Source organism: Helianthus annuus, chromosome 4 (assembly GCF_002127325.2).
Source record: "Helianthus annuus cultivar XRQ/B chromosome 4, HanXRQr2.0-SUNRISE, whole genome shotgun sequence".
NCBI classification, from domain to species: domain Eukaryota; kingdom Viridiplantae; phylum Streptophyta; class Magnoliopsida; order Asterales; family Asteraceae; genus Helianthus; species Helianthus annuus.
This window is the reverse complement of record NC_035436.2, coordinates 187,320,192-187,337,694: the sequence shown is the minus strand read 5'-3', so window position 1 is coordinate 187,337,694 and position 17,503 is coordinate 187,320,192.

The window sequence follows — 17,503 nt, the reverse complement described above, 5'->3', positions numbered from 1 at the left end:
GGATATGACTTGTTACTATTATCCAACCTACAAACTGTTCGCATTTTATTGTAACAACCGTTTTGTTCAACATGTTAGTGTGGATTTTACGATAAATGTAAATATATAGCTATTACACCGTATCTTTTTATAGTCAAATATAATTATTTTAAAATAAATGTATTATGTATGGTTATATTATATTTTAAAGTTTACAGACCGTAATTGCTATTATTATAACAAAAAGAAATAATGATAGGTTCAAACTGGAGTTATTAGGAAAAAAGGTCCACTTGAATTCCCCTCATGAAATGTCAAAATGTCAAATGGGACAATGACTTTTTACATGACAAACATCATGTACCTACAATTAAATAACGATTGATGCGACACATATCTATCTATACTATATAATAAAAGAAACCACGAAACACTTGTCATCATATTAGTTCATATCTTATAGATAATTATTATTTTAACTTAATATCTTCTAATTAATTATAGATAACCCTCTTACTAAATATTATTTAATTTAATATCTTATATTATAGATAACTCTCCTACTAAATATTATTAATTTAATATCTTATAGATAATTATTATTTAGTTTAATCTCCTTCTCATTTATAATAGAGTAAATTACGATTTTGCCTCCTATGATTATATCACTTTTACCCTTTTAGCCCAAAAAGAAATTTTTTAACATCTGAGCACCCAACATCTTTTTTCCTAACTCTTTTGGCCCCTAACACTAACCTCATCCATTTAGTTTTAGGGGCCAAAAGAGTTAGAAAAAAATGTTGGGGGCTCAGATGTTAAAAGATTATTTTTTGGGCCAAAAGGGTAAAAGTGATATAACCACAGGGGCCAAAATCGTAATTTACTCTTTATAATATTATTTATTTGAATTAATTATATTTGAACGTTTTGTTTAGTTTGTTATCAAATAGATTTTACGAAACTTAAAATAAAATTAACTGATATTATTTATTATTTATACATTTACGTAGTTTTAAATAAAGAGTCAAATTTATTGAGACTCCGTCAACAAATTTTGCAACAACAGAAAAATTTAGTTTTATCATGAAAACCAAATTTTGTATTAATATATTAACTATTTTTATTTTCACTATACAAAATTGCATTTACTCGACCCATGTAACACATGAGGTTTTTTAAGATATAACTTTTTATTATTTATATATAAAATTAGATTTTTTTCAATTCGTACAATACATGGGGTTTTTTAAGGATATATATTTTTTATTATTTAGTACAGAAAATTACATTTATTCAAACCGTGTAATGCGCATATTTTTAAAGATGTAATTTTTTAATTATTTGGTATATAAAATTACATTTATTCAACCCGTTTAATAAATGAGGTTTTTTAAAGATGTATTATTTTATTATTTGGTAGACAATATTACATTTATTCAACCCGTGTGATACACGTGGTTTTAAAGAAATGAGGTTTTTAAAGATATATTGTTTTATTATTAGTATATAAAATTTAGACTAAATTGCATAAATCAACCTTTATGTTATACTTAAACTGCACTTCATACCTTTCACTATGAAATCGGCAAAACCCAACCTTTATGTTCATGTTTTGTAACGTTCTATAACCTTTACGACTAACGTCGTCCAAAAACTCAGATAAGTTACCTCACATGCTTTGCATGTGAGGGTACTATGGTCTTTGATTAAATAAAGGTTGATTTGTGCAAAAAGATTATTTATAACAAAATGTTGATTTGTACAAAATTTTATTATATATATATAGTTAAATATCTTTTTTTGCAAAAACATTATTATTTGTTAATAATTATATATTTATATATATAAACATATATAAAAAATAGTTTTAAATTTATTTTATAAAATTCTGATTTTAATATTTTTATAAAGTAAATAATAAGGATAAGATAAATTACTTTTTATATAAAGTATAACTAAAACACAAATTCTTTTAAAATAAAGTTATTGTAATATCCAGAATAATTTATAATTATATATATTATAATGGACGTTTTAAAACTACTCAAACTAAAAGGTATTTTTTATGTATATGTAAGTATGTGTTTACAAAATCAAAGTATTAGACAAATTTATATGGAATAAATTAATTTGACGTTTAAAAAAATCTTTAATAAAATTCAGTAAATAAATTCTAAATATATAATATGTAAATAACACTAATACAAATGCAATAGGAAATAATAGAATGTCTTAAACTGCACATATATTTTTAATATTGCATTTGTAGTATTGACATACTATATTTTGAGAACTAGGTTATCACCCGTGAATACTCACGGGTTTGGATATTTAAATTTTATATTAAACACTGTTGTATATATAGCTTAAAAAATAAACACAATTTTATCCCATCCAAAATTCTGGATTTGCATGTAACAGGAAATCAGATTACACCTAAAAAAACCAAGATTTAGAAATAAAAATCAAGAATCATTGCTTGGACTTGCATATAAAATTTGATTATGTTGACTTTAGATAATCAGTTTCAAAAAAGCAAATGTTTTTTTTTTTTTTTGACAAATTGACCGAAAACTCTTGAAGTCATTTTAATTATGAAATCATAACCTCTACTTTTTTCGAACCAAAAGACTTTTATAACCACCAAAACAGAAAAAGACAGACCCACCTCTTCTATCGCTTGCTAATAGAAAGGACGGGGAAAACAAAACAAAACAGCTACTAACTATTACATCTCCAAAATAATAATTGCAAAAGAGCTCCAGTTTCAACGAAATGTCATTTAACTTTGATCTCTTAATCAACCACCCAAAAGATGTTTCTATAATATCCTCCACCACTTTGGAGATAGATGAATTTGCTGATCTAAATATCTTGTCATTTTGAAGAAAATACACTCAAATCCAAATGAGTGGATTAATTCACCATTGTAGTAATACCATTTTTTTAAATGAACAGGACTGCACATAATTCTTCACAATGAAGGAGGCCTGATCACCAAAAAATATATATAATTATAAAAATATTCTGGATATTACAATAACTTTGTTTTAAAAGAATTTGTGTTTTAATTATACTTTATATAAAAAGTAATTGATCTTGTCATTATTATTTACTTTATAAAAATATTAAAATCAGAATTTTTATAAAATAAATTTAAAACTATTTTTATATATGTTATATATAAATATATAATTATTAACAAATAATAATGTTTTTTTTTCAAAAAAAGAATATTTTACTATATATATATAATAACATTTTTATTTTTTTTGCAAAAATCAACCTTTATGTTATAAATAATCTTTTTGCACAAATCAACCTTTATGTAATCAAAGACCATACTACCCTCACATGCAAAGCATGTGAGGTAACTTAACTGAGTTTTTGGACGACGTTAGTTGTAAAGGTTATAGAACGTTACAAAACAAAAACATAAAGGTTAGGTTTTGCCGATTTTTATAGTGAAAGGTATAAAGTGCAGTTTAGATATAACATAAAGTGCAGTTTTGCCGATTTTATTCAACCCCGTGTAATACACGGGGTTATAACCTAGTTCCGTTATAAAATAATTTTTTTATTGGTTAAAAAAGAGAAGTTAACACTTTATTTTATAGATGATGACATTACTTCTATTAATTTCAATATACCTTTGACAAGAGAATTGGGGTCATGAATAATATTTTTGTATATGTATACACTCATACACTTGTATGTTTCAATGATATACAATACACATGAATGCTCATTCCAGCAGTAGTTATATGAAAGCAGCTTGACCCCATGAAACTTTGATCAGTTCTGAAACAACGACTTGGATCAGAAATCCATAAAAACGCAAGCGATGAATTAGCAAATAGCAATTGACGTTCTTGGAAAAGAAGTTACAAAACGTGGTGATGTGTGGATGACAGTTGCGGTTGCATGCCTTCAGGTTGACACATAACGATCAATTCCTTACGCAATCAAACATCGTCTTGGCATAGCTTGTGCTTTCAGTAGTACTTATTCTGCTTTTAAACAACATTTTAAAAACTAGATCAATTAAAATAATGATATATCTCTTAATTAAGCAATTTAGATGGTTCTAAGCATTTGACAACATCTTAGGTGACTTTTGTTTCAACCCTTAGCCAAGTTTTATGTTTTTTTTTGAGTGTTTGTTTCAAGGCAAATGGTCAGAATTTTACCTGTAATAATCAAAGTTAGATATATTAACTAATACCTTTCTTATAGACTAAACTACACAAATGGTTCTCTACTATGGGCTGGGCAATTTACGGATTTGTTCTCTAATACCAAGTTTTTATGTATTTTGGCCCCTAATGACACAGGTTAGAAGGGACGGGGGGGGGGGGGGGGGAGAGAGACTTTTCGCTATATACGTTTTCCCCGGTCGGAAATCTCAAGCTTCGTCACTGCTGGTTCCTGAATCGTTAGATGTTGTTAAGGTTAGGAGAAATGACGATATTACCCTTTTAAAAACTACATTGTAACCCTTAGATAAATAGTTATACTTTCATTTTGTAATTTATTCAGGAAAAAAACTACAACCCAAAATTAGGGGTGCAAATGAGCCGAACCGAGCCCGAGCTCGACCAGGCTCGAGCTTGGGTGTAACACCTCGAAATTTTGTGTCCAATAACGTGTTAACACGTGTCATGAGTTTACACGTGGCATTAAATATTAAATAAAGGACTAAAGTTGACAAACCTTGAAAGTATGTAAATTCGAGGGTTATAAATGTCAACGAAGGGTAAATATACTGTATAGTAACCCTAAATGATGCTCGTACCTTCAAACGAATAAATCATGGATCGTACGGAGCGAAACGCGGGAGAAAGTGAGAGATTACCAGCTACAGGGGTTAATTGTGTCAACATGTTTAATTTATACCTCTGAGTGACCCTTTGACGAACCCGAGGCTTTGTAACAGTAAAATACGCTCACTAGAATATACTATATAAATTTCGCGAAGTTCCGTTTTAAAACGAGAAAGTTATGATCAAATTCGTATGCGAGGGGTTGAAAGCGTCAACAGTAAAAGTTAAGGCTTTTCGGATAGTAATTAAACTAACCGGGGACTTAACAATGCGGGTAAAAGACACGAGGCCCCTATTCGTAAATAATCTAGGGCCAAATCGCAAAGTTACCCCTTCGAAACCGAAAGGTCAGGTTAATGATTACAAAAGATTTGAAAATCTTGGAAATCAGACCTCAGGCGGGCCGCGTTGATGAAATAAGCAAGCTAATGCGGGCCGCGAGCCACCTGTTGATTCGTTTACTGACATGAAGATTCAGGCGGCCCGCGCCCATGTTGCATGACCTCTAATGCGGGCCGCGTAAGGACCCCAGATGCAGAAACTTTGGACAGATGCATTGTTTGAGCTTGTGAACGACATTATGTGCATTAATTGAAGCATGGGCGCCCTCTACATGCCCCCTAGCACCCAGGGCCACCTGCTGATCATCCATGATCCATGGTAGGGTGAGTTGTAATGATCCTAAGCCCAATTTTTCACTATAAAAGGACATACATTGTGCACAATTGAAACACACCTCAAACCTGCATTCTAATTCACTTCTGGAGCTCCAAAGCACTCTTCTAACATTCTTAATCGTGCACCAAGCTTCTGTAAGTGTGTCTACCCTTTTGTGGCTTAGTTTATGCATAGTTTAGCTTAAAAGTCAATCCGTCGTAATTAACGATTGACTTTGCGATAAATCACAAATGGTCCAGTGGTTTGTCGAATCAAAGATAGTTATACGTTGGTAATCATGTGGGCTTTAAACCCCTAAAAGGGCACCCTCTGATTCCCACTTTAACTAGTCCAAATGTCGAGTCAAACGTGCTTAGAAAAAGTCAACAGAAATGCTATTTTGCGATTTCTTGCATAATCGGTAGTATAGATGATTGTAACCTGTTTAAACACTCATAAAACATGATAATAAGTATATTAACTAGTCTAAGCTTGTTTGATCCGACCATTTACTGTTTTGACTCGGTTCGGAGCCGAAAGTCGCAAAAGCTTTGACTTTTGCTTTGACTTCAGTTCTGACCCGTTAAAGTTTGATTTAGATATACCTTAGGACTCTCTTAGGACCAGGTTACATGATGGTACAACCCTCTGTGACCGGTTCGTTGTTTTTCCGAGTCTTTTACACATTTCCGTTAAATGCTTAAAAGTTAACCGTAACGCCCTTTTTAATTTAAAACGAGAATTTCGGATATGTGAAAGAACCATAACCTTAGTTACTGATTTCTAAGCATGTCCCTAAAATTTCACGTCAATCCGAGGTCCAGAATAGGAGTTGTGCTAAATAGTGCAAATTACGGAAACTTTAGTAATTTAATAGCGCAATTAGCATAATGCCTATCTAAACCCAGATTTCGACACCAAACCTTTTAAACACTGATGTAAAATAATATTTTGGGATTTTTAAAGATTTTTAATTATTTTTAACTTACTCATAACCTGCGGTTATGGCAACGGTTCGGTAAATACCGAATATACCCTTTTCGGCCATAACTTGAGTTCTACAAGGTCTTTTGACCCGATTCCAGTTGCTACTGATTTTAAATAATAAATGAAGTATTTTGAACTTTATAAACTGTTCGGGAAACTCAGATTTCCTGTAGAACTCAGAAACCTCTTTTATGATCTTTAAAAAGACCGAAATACCCCTACGGGGCATAAAATGGATTTAAACTCGTTACGGGCATTATGGAAGGTATCCTACTGATACCACAACCTCTTTAAAGTATATTAACTTAGGAAAACAGTGTAGGACTCTTACGGTTACCCGTTACGCCGTTTGCGCGCACAGTTCGGCTTATGTAACTAGTTTACATAAACTAGCCGAAACGGGTCAAATCATATTGTTTTGACCCCAAAATCCAGAGTGTGATTATTATACCCATATAAAACAGGTCTTCAAAACTTGTTGGGCCAAAATCACATTCCATTACCGGTTTTCGCCTTTCACGCGATTAAACCGTAACTATCCGTTGAAACTGACCGGTCTAAGCTACGGCTAAATTAAAAGACCCGTTAGGATTCTAATAGGTTATTTTAAAACCTTCGTTCCAGATTAGGGGACCAGTAAAAGCTATCTGCAATTTATTTCGATTAAGGATTTATACTTGCAAAGGTAAATACTTTTAACTTATTTTCCGTTATACGGGCTTGGGTTACGGTATATAGTATACCGCTTGATCGGGCATCAAATTCTCCACCGCTTGAGTGGGTAATTGAATAAATTTGATCGGCTCGTTTAAACAGTCTTGTTACTTAAAAGCCTTTGGGGGGTTAATGACTATGTCCCAGATATCCCTGGCATCATTTTTCGAAATGGCCACGACTTAAGCGCGGAGTGTAGGCGTACACTCGTCAGTGCATAACTAGATCGCTGTGGTGTGTCTATTGGTCTTTAACCCGGACTTGATCCGGGCTACTGAACGCATAAGGAACATGTAATTCGTTCACAAGATTATATATTTAAATAATTCTCCCGAGTTATAAAAGAGTTTGTGCCTTGAGCATTCAAATCAATTTTAATAAACATTTTTCAAAAGTGTCGGTTGAATGTATTTACCAGTGTAAACTGACGTATTTTCCCAAAAAGATTAAATGCAGGTACTAAACATAATTGGCTGGCTATATCTCCTTAGCATCTTAAAAGAGTCTCGCAAGCTTAAGGATGCCTTCGTCTGTTGAACAAAACTTATATTTTTATTTGATCCCCTGTGGATACTTTTCGACTATTCTTAATACATTTGATATTACAAACAATGGGTGAAAATATAATTATCTTTATGCTTCCGCTGTGCATTCATATATTGTGTGGTTTGACTATATTGTTGCCAACTACGTCACGGTAATCCCCCACCGGGCCCACCGGTGAGAGACGTGGAAATCGGGGTGTGACAGGTTGGTATCAGAGCCAACACTGAGTGAATTAAACACTAGCCTTTGTGTTTAATCTCAGTTACACAATTGCACATAGTTGAGTCTAGACAAGAACATAGGACAAATTCGAATTGTTATTCCAGTTTGTCTTTTTATTGTTTATTGTTATTTAAAGTTTTGAAAGCAGGAAATATGCCACCAGCAATCAGACGAGGAAAAGGAGGAAGAGGCAAAGGGACGATCATTACTCACAATGATCACGAGGCTGGACCTTCGAACATGCGAGCTCCTTCCAGTACAAGAAGTGAGGAACCACAGAGACGAAGAAGAAACCTCTTTGAACCTGCGAGACATTCTACCTCGCATAGCTCAACACCCTCATACCGTCATTCTTTTGGACCAGATTCGGAAAACAATCCCAATAATCCTCAACCATCCTTTATACCTCTCCAGCGATCTGCTTCGCGTCGTTCTTATGGCGATCCTTCACCTTTCTTCGTAGGACAGTTTAACCCGGCGGATTATGTCCAAGAGCCAATAGGGTATAACCCTTTAGGACCAGAGGATCCCTTTCTGAAGATAATGCAGTGGATATAGACGAGGATACAGACCCCGTCGAACCTGCAAGGGGTACTCCCAACCATCCAATCGAGATTTCTGATGGGTCATCCTTCCATGGAACACCCTATCAAGGTCCCGACAGCTACCAGGCGAGGTTTGACCGATGTAATTGGTACTTTACACCTTCACATCATTTCTCGCCTCACGACCAACAGCAACAACAGGATCCTTCTGAGGATTCGCGGTTCGTGGCAGTTACGCCACCGCCACCGCCACCGGTTCAACCAGCAATTCCAGATCCGCCAAGGCGTAGAAGATCAGGCGCACGGATGTCTACCCGAGGAGGGGAATTCCATTTCAGCACCCCTCGCCACTCGAGTGCTAGTCACTTTCCGTCAGTGCCTGAAGAAGAACCCCAATTAGGGGAACCTTCTGGTCACCCTATAGAGGTGAATTCTGCACCAGTTGCATCACCTCCGTCACCTTTCGGATATGACAACCCGATACCAGCGTACGGCGCTTCCACCGCGTATAATCCGTTTGAGTAGCCAACTTACACGCACTACAACTATAATTATGATGCCGATCCATATGTGGTAGCGGCAAATTATAATGCCCTCCATGGAACCTCTTGGAGACCAGATTACTCAGTGCATGGGTACCCAATACCTCCTAGACCTCCGGTTCAGCAACCGTCGCAACAGCCACGTTTTTCTCCATCGGAGCAAGAAGAAATACTCCACCGTTTAAACCGTGTGGAACGAGACTTCGAACAAGAACGCAAGAGTAATCGTGGATTTCTCAAGGGTCTAGCAAACCTACTAAAAGGGAGGAAGAAACGAGATCATTAGTCTCCTTATGTACTGTTGTATTTACAAATTTAGTCCCTGCGTGGACATTTGTCGTATTTCAGTCCCTACGTGGACTTTAGTCCCTGCGCGGACATCTATCTTGTATTGGTCCCTGCGTGGACTTGTTTTTCTATAAACCTCTGTGTAGGTATTTATGTATAAAAAAAATCCCGTTTAGGGCAGCGTGTAATCGTATTTGAAATTTTTGGAATATTATGTTATAAATTTCATCCTTGTTATTATTATATATGAAATAAATCAAAATCATTCCTTTTAAATTTAAATCTGCCTAAATAAAGAATCTTAAGAGTGAAACCTAGCCAGGTGTCTTTATAAGATCCGGCCAAGATGATAAGACCTGATTAAAAGATTCAGATTTCCAGTTAACCTCTATAATCATGTTAACGTTCATGGCAGATGTGATTCGTTAAAATCGCACACGTCATTTTAGTATAAGAATCCTTCTAAGGATTCCAAAGCCCAAATTAATGATTTATAATCATGGGTTAAATCATCAATAAAGATGATCATTTATTAAACATCCATTAGCGATGTAGTGCCTACGGGCCAAACTTAATAAACATCCATTAGCGATGTAGTGCCTACGGGCCAAATTATAAAACATCCATTAGTGGTGTCGTGCCTACGGGCCATAATTATTGTCATATAAGACAAAAGGCAGTGGTAGTCTATGACTCCCTGTCGGAAAAGGTAAAAGGACTACGGTTCAAACCTTCATGCCTCGATTCTCTGTAATCTCGGCTAATATTATAAAAATGTCCTCGTGAGTAGGCTGTTATGCCACTAACAATATTGTTTGTAATTAGGATAAGTATGTTCAAATCCTAAATAAAAGTGAGTAACAAATTAACCAGATATGGTCTCTGTTTACCATGGTTAATGAATTGCCATAAAGGATAATTCCATAATAAACTCCTAAACAAAACTTTTTTGTTATCTTCTGTAGCAGATTCAAGTTACCATGGCTGATCCTAGTGGGGAAAATAGTCATTCGAAAGAAGACGAATACGATAACGCCCAGGTTCATTTGACGGGCGCTGAATTAAAAGCTCTTGTCGACAATGCTGTTAAGGCAGCCCTGGATCGACAATACGAGGAGTATACTGAATCCCGGAGCAGAACCATATCTAAGCCACACTCAAAGCCGAAAACCCACTCAAAATCTCACAGCAAACCACCGTCTAAGCCTAAAAAGGACGATGATAATCACTTGTCCAATGAAAACAGTGTCCGTCCAGAGAAAGTGTATACTGATGCATCTCGCGCCAGGGGCTGCACTTACAAGTATTTCGTATCATGCAAACCCCGAGACTTCACTGGGGAGAAAGGCGCAGTAGATTGTATGACGTGGCTAGACGAGATGGACACCGTGGTGGACATCAATGGTTGCGCAGAGAAAGATGTGGTAAAGTTTGTTTCACAATCATTCAAGGGCGAGGCCCTGGCTTGGTGGAGGTCGTTGGTTCAGGCCTCGGGGAAGTCTGTTCTATACAGCATGACATGGGAGGAATTCATTTCTCTCATCAAGGAGAATTACTGCCGTCAACATGAGGTTGAAAAGATCGAGACCGACTTTCTATCGTTGGTTATGACGAACCTTGACTGTCAAGCTTACCTCACGAGCTTCAACACGATGTCCCGGTTGGTTCCGTATCTGGTAACCCCGGAGCCAAAGAGGATAGCTCGTTTTATCGGTGGTTTAGCCCCCGAGATAAAGGCAAGCGTAAAGGCCTCTCGGTCAGCGACCTTTAGATCTGTAGCTGACATTTCTTTGTCCCTCACTCTGGATGCGGTCCGACAAAGATTGCTGAGGAACAAAGAGGCTGAGAAGAGAAATCGTAAAGATGATACTTCACGAAGGTCAGGCAAGAAGCACCGTGGAAACGGTGACAACAAGAGAGGGTCTGAGTCAAGGAAGGATGGGCAACAGTCTGGTGAGAAGCCCAAGTGCAAGAATTGCAAGAGACATCACTTTGGAAAGTGTAGACTCGAATCAAACTCGCAGACTCAGTCAAAGTCGTATGCTTGCGGGTTATGCAAGTCCAAGGACCACAAGACCGTGGATTGCAAAAAGATAAAGGATGCAACCTGCTACGGCTGCAACGAGAAAAGGGCACATTAAAAGCAACTGCCATAAATATGCCAAGAAGCCTGAAGAAGCCAAGAAGACCAATGCAAGAGTCTTCAGGATGGAGGCGAAAGAAGTAGTGCTAGATGATAACGTGATCACAGGTACTTTTCTCGTAAATGATATCTTTGCAAGAGTACTTTTTGATTCGGGCGCTGATAAGTCTTTCGTAGATCATAAATTTTGCAAATTGCTGAATATGCCTGTCAAAACCTTAAATGTGAATTACGAGGTAGAGCTAGCAGATGGCACCATAGAAACCGTCTCCACTGTGTTAGATGGATGTGTGATATCCATTAAGAACCACTCTTTTCCTCTATCTCTACTTCCCTTTAAATTGGCCGGTTTTTACCTAGTATTGGGTATGGACTGGTTATCTCACAACCAGGCCCAAATCATCTGCAACAGAAAGCAAGTGGTGTTAAAGACTCCGTCTGGTGAATCGCTTACTATTCGGGGAGATACCCAGTACGGATTGCCTGAGCAGGTGACTATGCTCAAGGCTTCAAAATGTCTAAAGAAGGGATGTGTCATCTACATGGCACAAGTGATTTTTGATGAGCCTAAACCGAAGATAGAAGACATCCCCGTCATTTTGGAATATCCATAAGTTTTCCCTGAGGATCTACCTGGTCTGCCACCAGATAGGCAAGTGGAATTCAGGATTGATATCATCCCTGGAGCAGCACCTATTGCTAGAGCACCTTACAGGTTAGCACCAACCGAAATGAAGGAGTTGAGGACCCAGCTGGATGAACTGCTAGCTAAAGGTTTCATCAAACCTGGTTCGTCTCCCTGGGGAGCACCTGTTTAGTTTGTCAAAAAGAAGGACGGATCGATGCGTCTGTGCATCGATTATCGCGAGCTTAATAAGGTCACGATAAAGAATAGATATCCCTTGCCGAGGATCGACGATTTGTTCGATCAGTTACAAGGGGAAAGTTATTTCTCGAAGATTGATTTGAGGTCAGGCTACCATCAACTGAAAGTCAGAGATGAGGACGTACATAAAACCGCATTTAGGACTCGTTACGGTCACTACGAGTTCCTAGTGATGCCTTTTGGGCTCACTAATGCACCGGTTGCGTTCATGGATCTCATGAATCGCGTCTGCAAGCCGTACTTAGACAAATTCGTCATCGTTTTCATCGATGACATTCTTATCTACTCTAAGAACCAAGCTGACCATGAGAAACACCTTCGCTGTATTCTCAAACTCCTGCATCATGAGAAACTCTATGCCAAATTCTCTAAGTGCGAATTCTGGCTTCGAGAAGTCCAATTCTTAGGACATGTTGTCAGCGAGCGTGGTATCCAAGTGGATCCCGCTAAAGTAGAAGCTGTCATGAATTGGCAAGAGCCAAAGACGCCTACAGAGATTCGTAGTTTCCTGGGGTTAGTAGGATATTACAGGCGATTCATTGAAAACTTTTCAAGGATTGTTGCGCCCTTAACTTCCTTGACCAAGAAGAAGGTAAAGTTCGTTTGGGGCACTAAGCAGCAAGAGTCCTTTGAAATTCTGAAGCAAAAGTTGAGCAACACTCCTGTACTGACATTGCCTGAAGGTACCGAAGAGTTCGTAGTTTACTGCGATGCATCACACACTGACATGGGATGTGTGCTCATGCAGAGAGGTAAGGTTATTGCCTATGCTTCGAGACAGTTAAAGGTGCACGAGAAGAATTACACCACCCATGACTTGGAGCTGGGTGCCGTTGTGTTCGCACTAAAGCTATGGAGGCATTATCTGTATGGTATCAAGTTTGTGATCTATTCCGATCATAAGAGCGTTCAACATCTGTTTAATCAGAAGGAGCTAAACATGAGGCAACGCCGTTGGATGGAGACTTTAAATGATTATGATTGTGAAATCAGATATCATACCGGCAAGGCGAATGTAGTCGCTGATGCCCTGAGTAGAAAGGAAAGGGTGAAACCCATCCGAATCAATGCCAAGAGCATTGTAGTAAAGAATAATTTGATTGAAAGGTTGTTAGCTGCACAGAGAGAAGCTGTGTTGGAAGCTAACTATCCTAAAGAAAAGTTAGGAGTAACTGAGGAGCAGTTAACTCTTAGCAAGGACGGAATTTTACGATTAAATGGACGAATATGGGTTCCAATTTATGGAGGACTACGAGATGTTATCCTCCAGGAAGCCCATAGTTCCAAATATTCTGTTCACCCGGGAGCTGATAAGATGTATCAGGATCTAAAGGCAAATTATTGGTGGATAGGCTTGAAAAAGTCTGTAGCCGCTTATGTAGCCAAATGCTTGACTTGTGCGCAAGTCAAGGCTGAGCATCAAAAGCCGCCAGGCTTGCTACAACAGCCTGAACTTCCCGAATGGAAGTGGGAATGTGTAACTATGGATATTATTACCAAGTTACCCAAGACGAGGAAAGGAAATGACACAATATGGGTTATAGTCGATAGACTGACTAAGTCAGCTCATTTCTTACCCATCAAGGAGACTTATAGCTCCGACATGTTAGCCCAGTTATACGTTGATAAGATTGTAGCCTTACATGGCATACCTGTGTCTATTATCTCTGACCGAGATACTAGATACACGTCTCATTTCTGGAAAAGCTTCCAGCAATCTTTGGGCACACGTTTGAATTTTAGTACGGCTTACCATCCTCAGACAGACGGTCAGAGCGAGCGTACTATTCAAACGTTGGAAGACATGCTACGTGCATGTGCTATCGATTTGGGTGAGAGTTGGGATAAGAACCTACCATTAATCGAATTCTCCTACAACAATAGCTACCATACCAGCATAAAGGCTGCGCCTTTCGAGGCATTATACGGTAGAAAGTGTAGATCGCCTGTTTGTTGGGCGGAAGTTGGAGATGTCCAATTATCAGGACCAGAGATAGTCTTCGAAACAACATACAAGATTGTCCAGATTCGAGACCGTCTCAAAGCTGCCCGAGATAGGCAGAAGAGTTAAGCGGATCCAAAGCGTAAGGATTTTCACTTTGAAGTAGGTGAGAAAGTGTTACTTAAAGTATCACCCTGGAAGGGGGTGATGCATTTCGGTAAGAAAGGCAAACTAAGCCCGAGATACATAGGACCTTTCGAGGTTATCGAACGTGTCGGGTCAGTTGCCTATAAGTTAAACTTACCGGAGAAGCTCAATGGAATTCACAATGTGTTCCACATCTGCAATATGAAAAAGTGCTTCGCTGACGAATCACTGGTAATACCCCATACAGATGTGCATATAGATGAGAGCTTAATATTTGTGGAGAAACCTTTGTCGATTGAAGATCGACAGGAAAAGAAGCTTCGAAGGAAGCATGTACCTATTGTAAAGGTCAAGTGGGATGCCCGTAGAGGTCCCGAATTCACGTGGGAGGTTGAATCCACGATGAAAGAGAAATACCCTTATTTATTTCAGTAAATCTCGGGTCGAGATTTATTTTAAGGGGGTGAGGATGTAACACCTCGAAATTTTGTGTCCAATAACATGTTAACACGTGTCATGAGTTTACACGTGGCATTAAATATTAAATAAAGGACTAAAGTTGACAAACCTTGAAAGTATGTAAATTCGAGGGTTATAAATGTCAACGAAGGGTAAATATACTGTATAGTAACCCTAAATGATGCTCGTACCTTCAAACGAATAAATCATGGATCGTACGGAGCGAAACGCGGGAGAAAGTGAGAGATTACCAGCTACAGGGGTTAATTGTGTCAACATGTTTAATTTATACCTCTGAGTGACCCTTTGACGAACCCGAGGCTTTGTAACAGTAAAATACGCTCACTAGAATATACTATATAAATTTCGCGAAGTTCCGTTTTAAAACGAGAAAGTTATGATCAAATTCGTATGCGAGGGGTTGAAAGCGTCAACAATAAAAGTTAAGGCTTTTCGGATAGTAATTAAACTAACCGGGGACTTAACAATGCGGGTAAAAGACACGAGGCCCCTATTCGTAAATAATCTAGGGCCAAATCGCAAAGTTACCCCTTCGAAACCGAAAGGTCAGGTTAATGATTACAAAAGATTTGAAAATCTTGGAAATCAGACCTCAGGCGGGCCGCGTTGATGAAATAAGCAAGCTAATGCGGGCCGCGAGCCACCTGTTGATTCGTTTACTGACATGAAGATTCAGGCGGCCCGCGCCCATGTTGCATGACCTCTAATGCGGGCCGCGTAAGGACCCCAGATGCAGAAACTTTGGACAGATGCATTGTTTGAGCTTGTGAACGACATTATGTGCATTAATTGAAGCATGGGCGCCCTCTACATGCCCCCTAGCACCCAGGGCCACCTGCTGATCATCCATGATCCATGGTAGGGTGAGTTGTAATGATCCTAAGCCCAATTTTTCACTATAAAAGGACATACATTGTGCACAATTGAAACACACCTCAAACCTGCATTCTAATTCACTTCTGGAGCTCCAAAGCACTCTTCTAACATTCTTAATCGTGCACCAAGCTTCTGTAAGTGTGTCTACCCTTTTGTGGCTTAGTTTATGCATAGTTTAGCTTAAAAGTCAATCCGTCGTAATTAACGATTGACTTTGCGATAAATCACAAATGGTCCAGTGGTTTGTCGAATCAAAGATAGTTATACGTTGGTAATCATGTGGGCTTTAAACCCCTAAAAGGGCACCCTCTGATTCCCACTTTAACTAGTCCAAATGTCGAGTCAAACGTGCTTAGAAAAAGTCAACAGAAATGCTATTTTGCGATTTCTTGCATAATCGGTAATATAGATGATATGTAACCTGTTTAAACCCTCATAAAACATGATAATAAGTATATTAACTAGTCTAAGCTTGTTTGATCCGACCATTTACTGTTTTGACCCGGTTCGGAGCCGAACTTCGCAAAAGCTTTGACTTTTGCTTTGACTTCAGTTCTGACCCGTTAAAGTTTGATTTAGATATACCTTAGGACTCTATTAGGACCAGGTTACATGATGGTACAACCCTCTGTGACCGGTTCGTTGTTTGTCCGAGTCTTTTACACATTTCCGTTAAATGCTTAAAAGTTGACCGTAACGCCCTTTTTAATTTAAAACGAGAATTTCGGACATGTGAAAGAACCATAACCTTAGTTAATGATTTCTAAGCATGTCCCTAAAATTTCACGTCAATCCGAGGTCCAGAATAGGAGTTGTGCTAAATAGCGCAAATTACGGAAACTTTAGTAATTTAATAGCGCAATTAGCATAACGGCTATCTAAACCCAGATTTCGACACCAAACCTTTTACACACTGATGTAAAATAATATTTTGGGATTTTTAAAGATTTTTAATTATTTTTAACTTGCTCATAACCTGCGGTTATGGCAACGGTTCGGTAAATACCGAATATACCCTTTTCGGCCATAACTTGAGTTCTACAAGGTCTTTTGACCCGATTCCAGTTGCTACTGATTTTATATAATAAATGAAGTATTTTGAACTTTATAAACTGTTCGGGAAACTCAGATTTTCTGTAGAACTCAGAAACCTCTTTTATGATCTTTAAAAAGACCGAAATACCCCTACGGGGCATAAAATGGATTTAAACTCGTTACGGGCATTATGGAAGGTATCCTACTGATACCACAACCTCTTTAAAGTATATTAACTTAGGAAAACAGTGTAGGACTCTTACGGTTACCCGTTACACCACTTGCGCGCACGGTTCGGCTTATGTAATTAGTTTACATAAACTAGCCGAAACGGGTCAAATCATATTGTTTTGACCCCAAAATCCAGAGTGTGATTATTATACCCATATAAAACAGGTCTTCAAAACTTGTTGGGCCAAAATCACATTCCATTACCGGTTTTCGCCTTTCACGCGATTAAACCGCAACTATCCGTTGAAACTGACCTGTCTAAGCTACGGCTAAATTAAAAGACCCGTTAGGATTCTAATAGGTTATTTTAAAACCTTCGTTCCAGATTAGGGGACCAGTAAAAGCTATCTGCAATTTATTTCGATTAAGGATTTATACTTGTAAAGGTAAATACTTTTAACTTATTTTCCGTTATACGGGCTTGGGTTACGGTATATAGTATACCGCTTGATCGGGCATC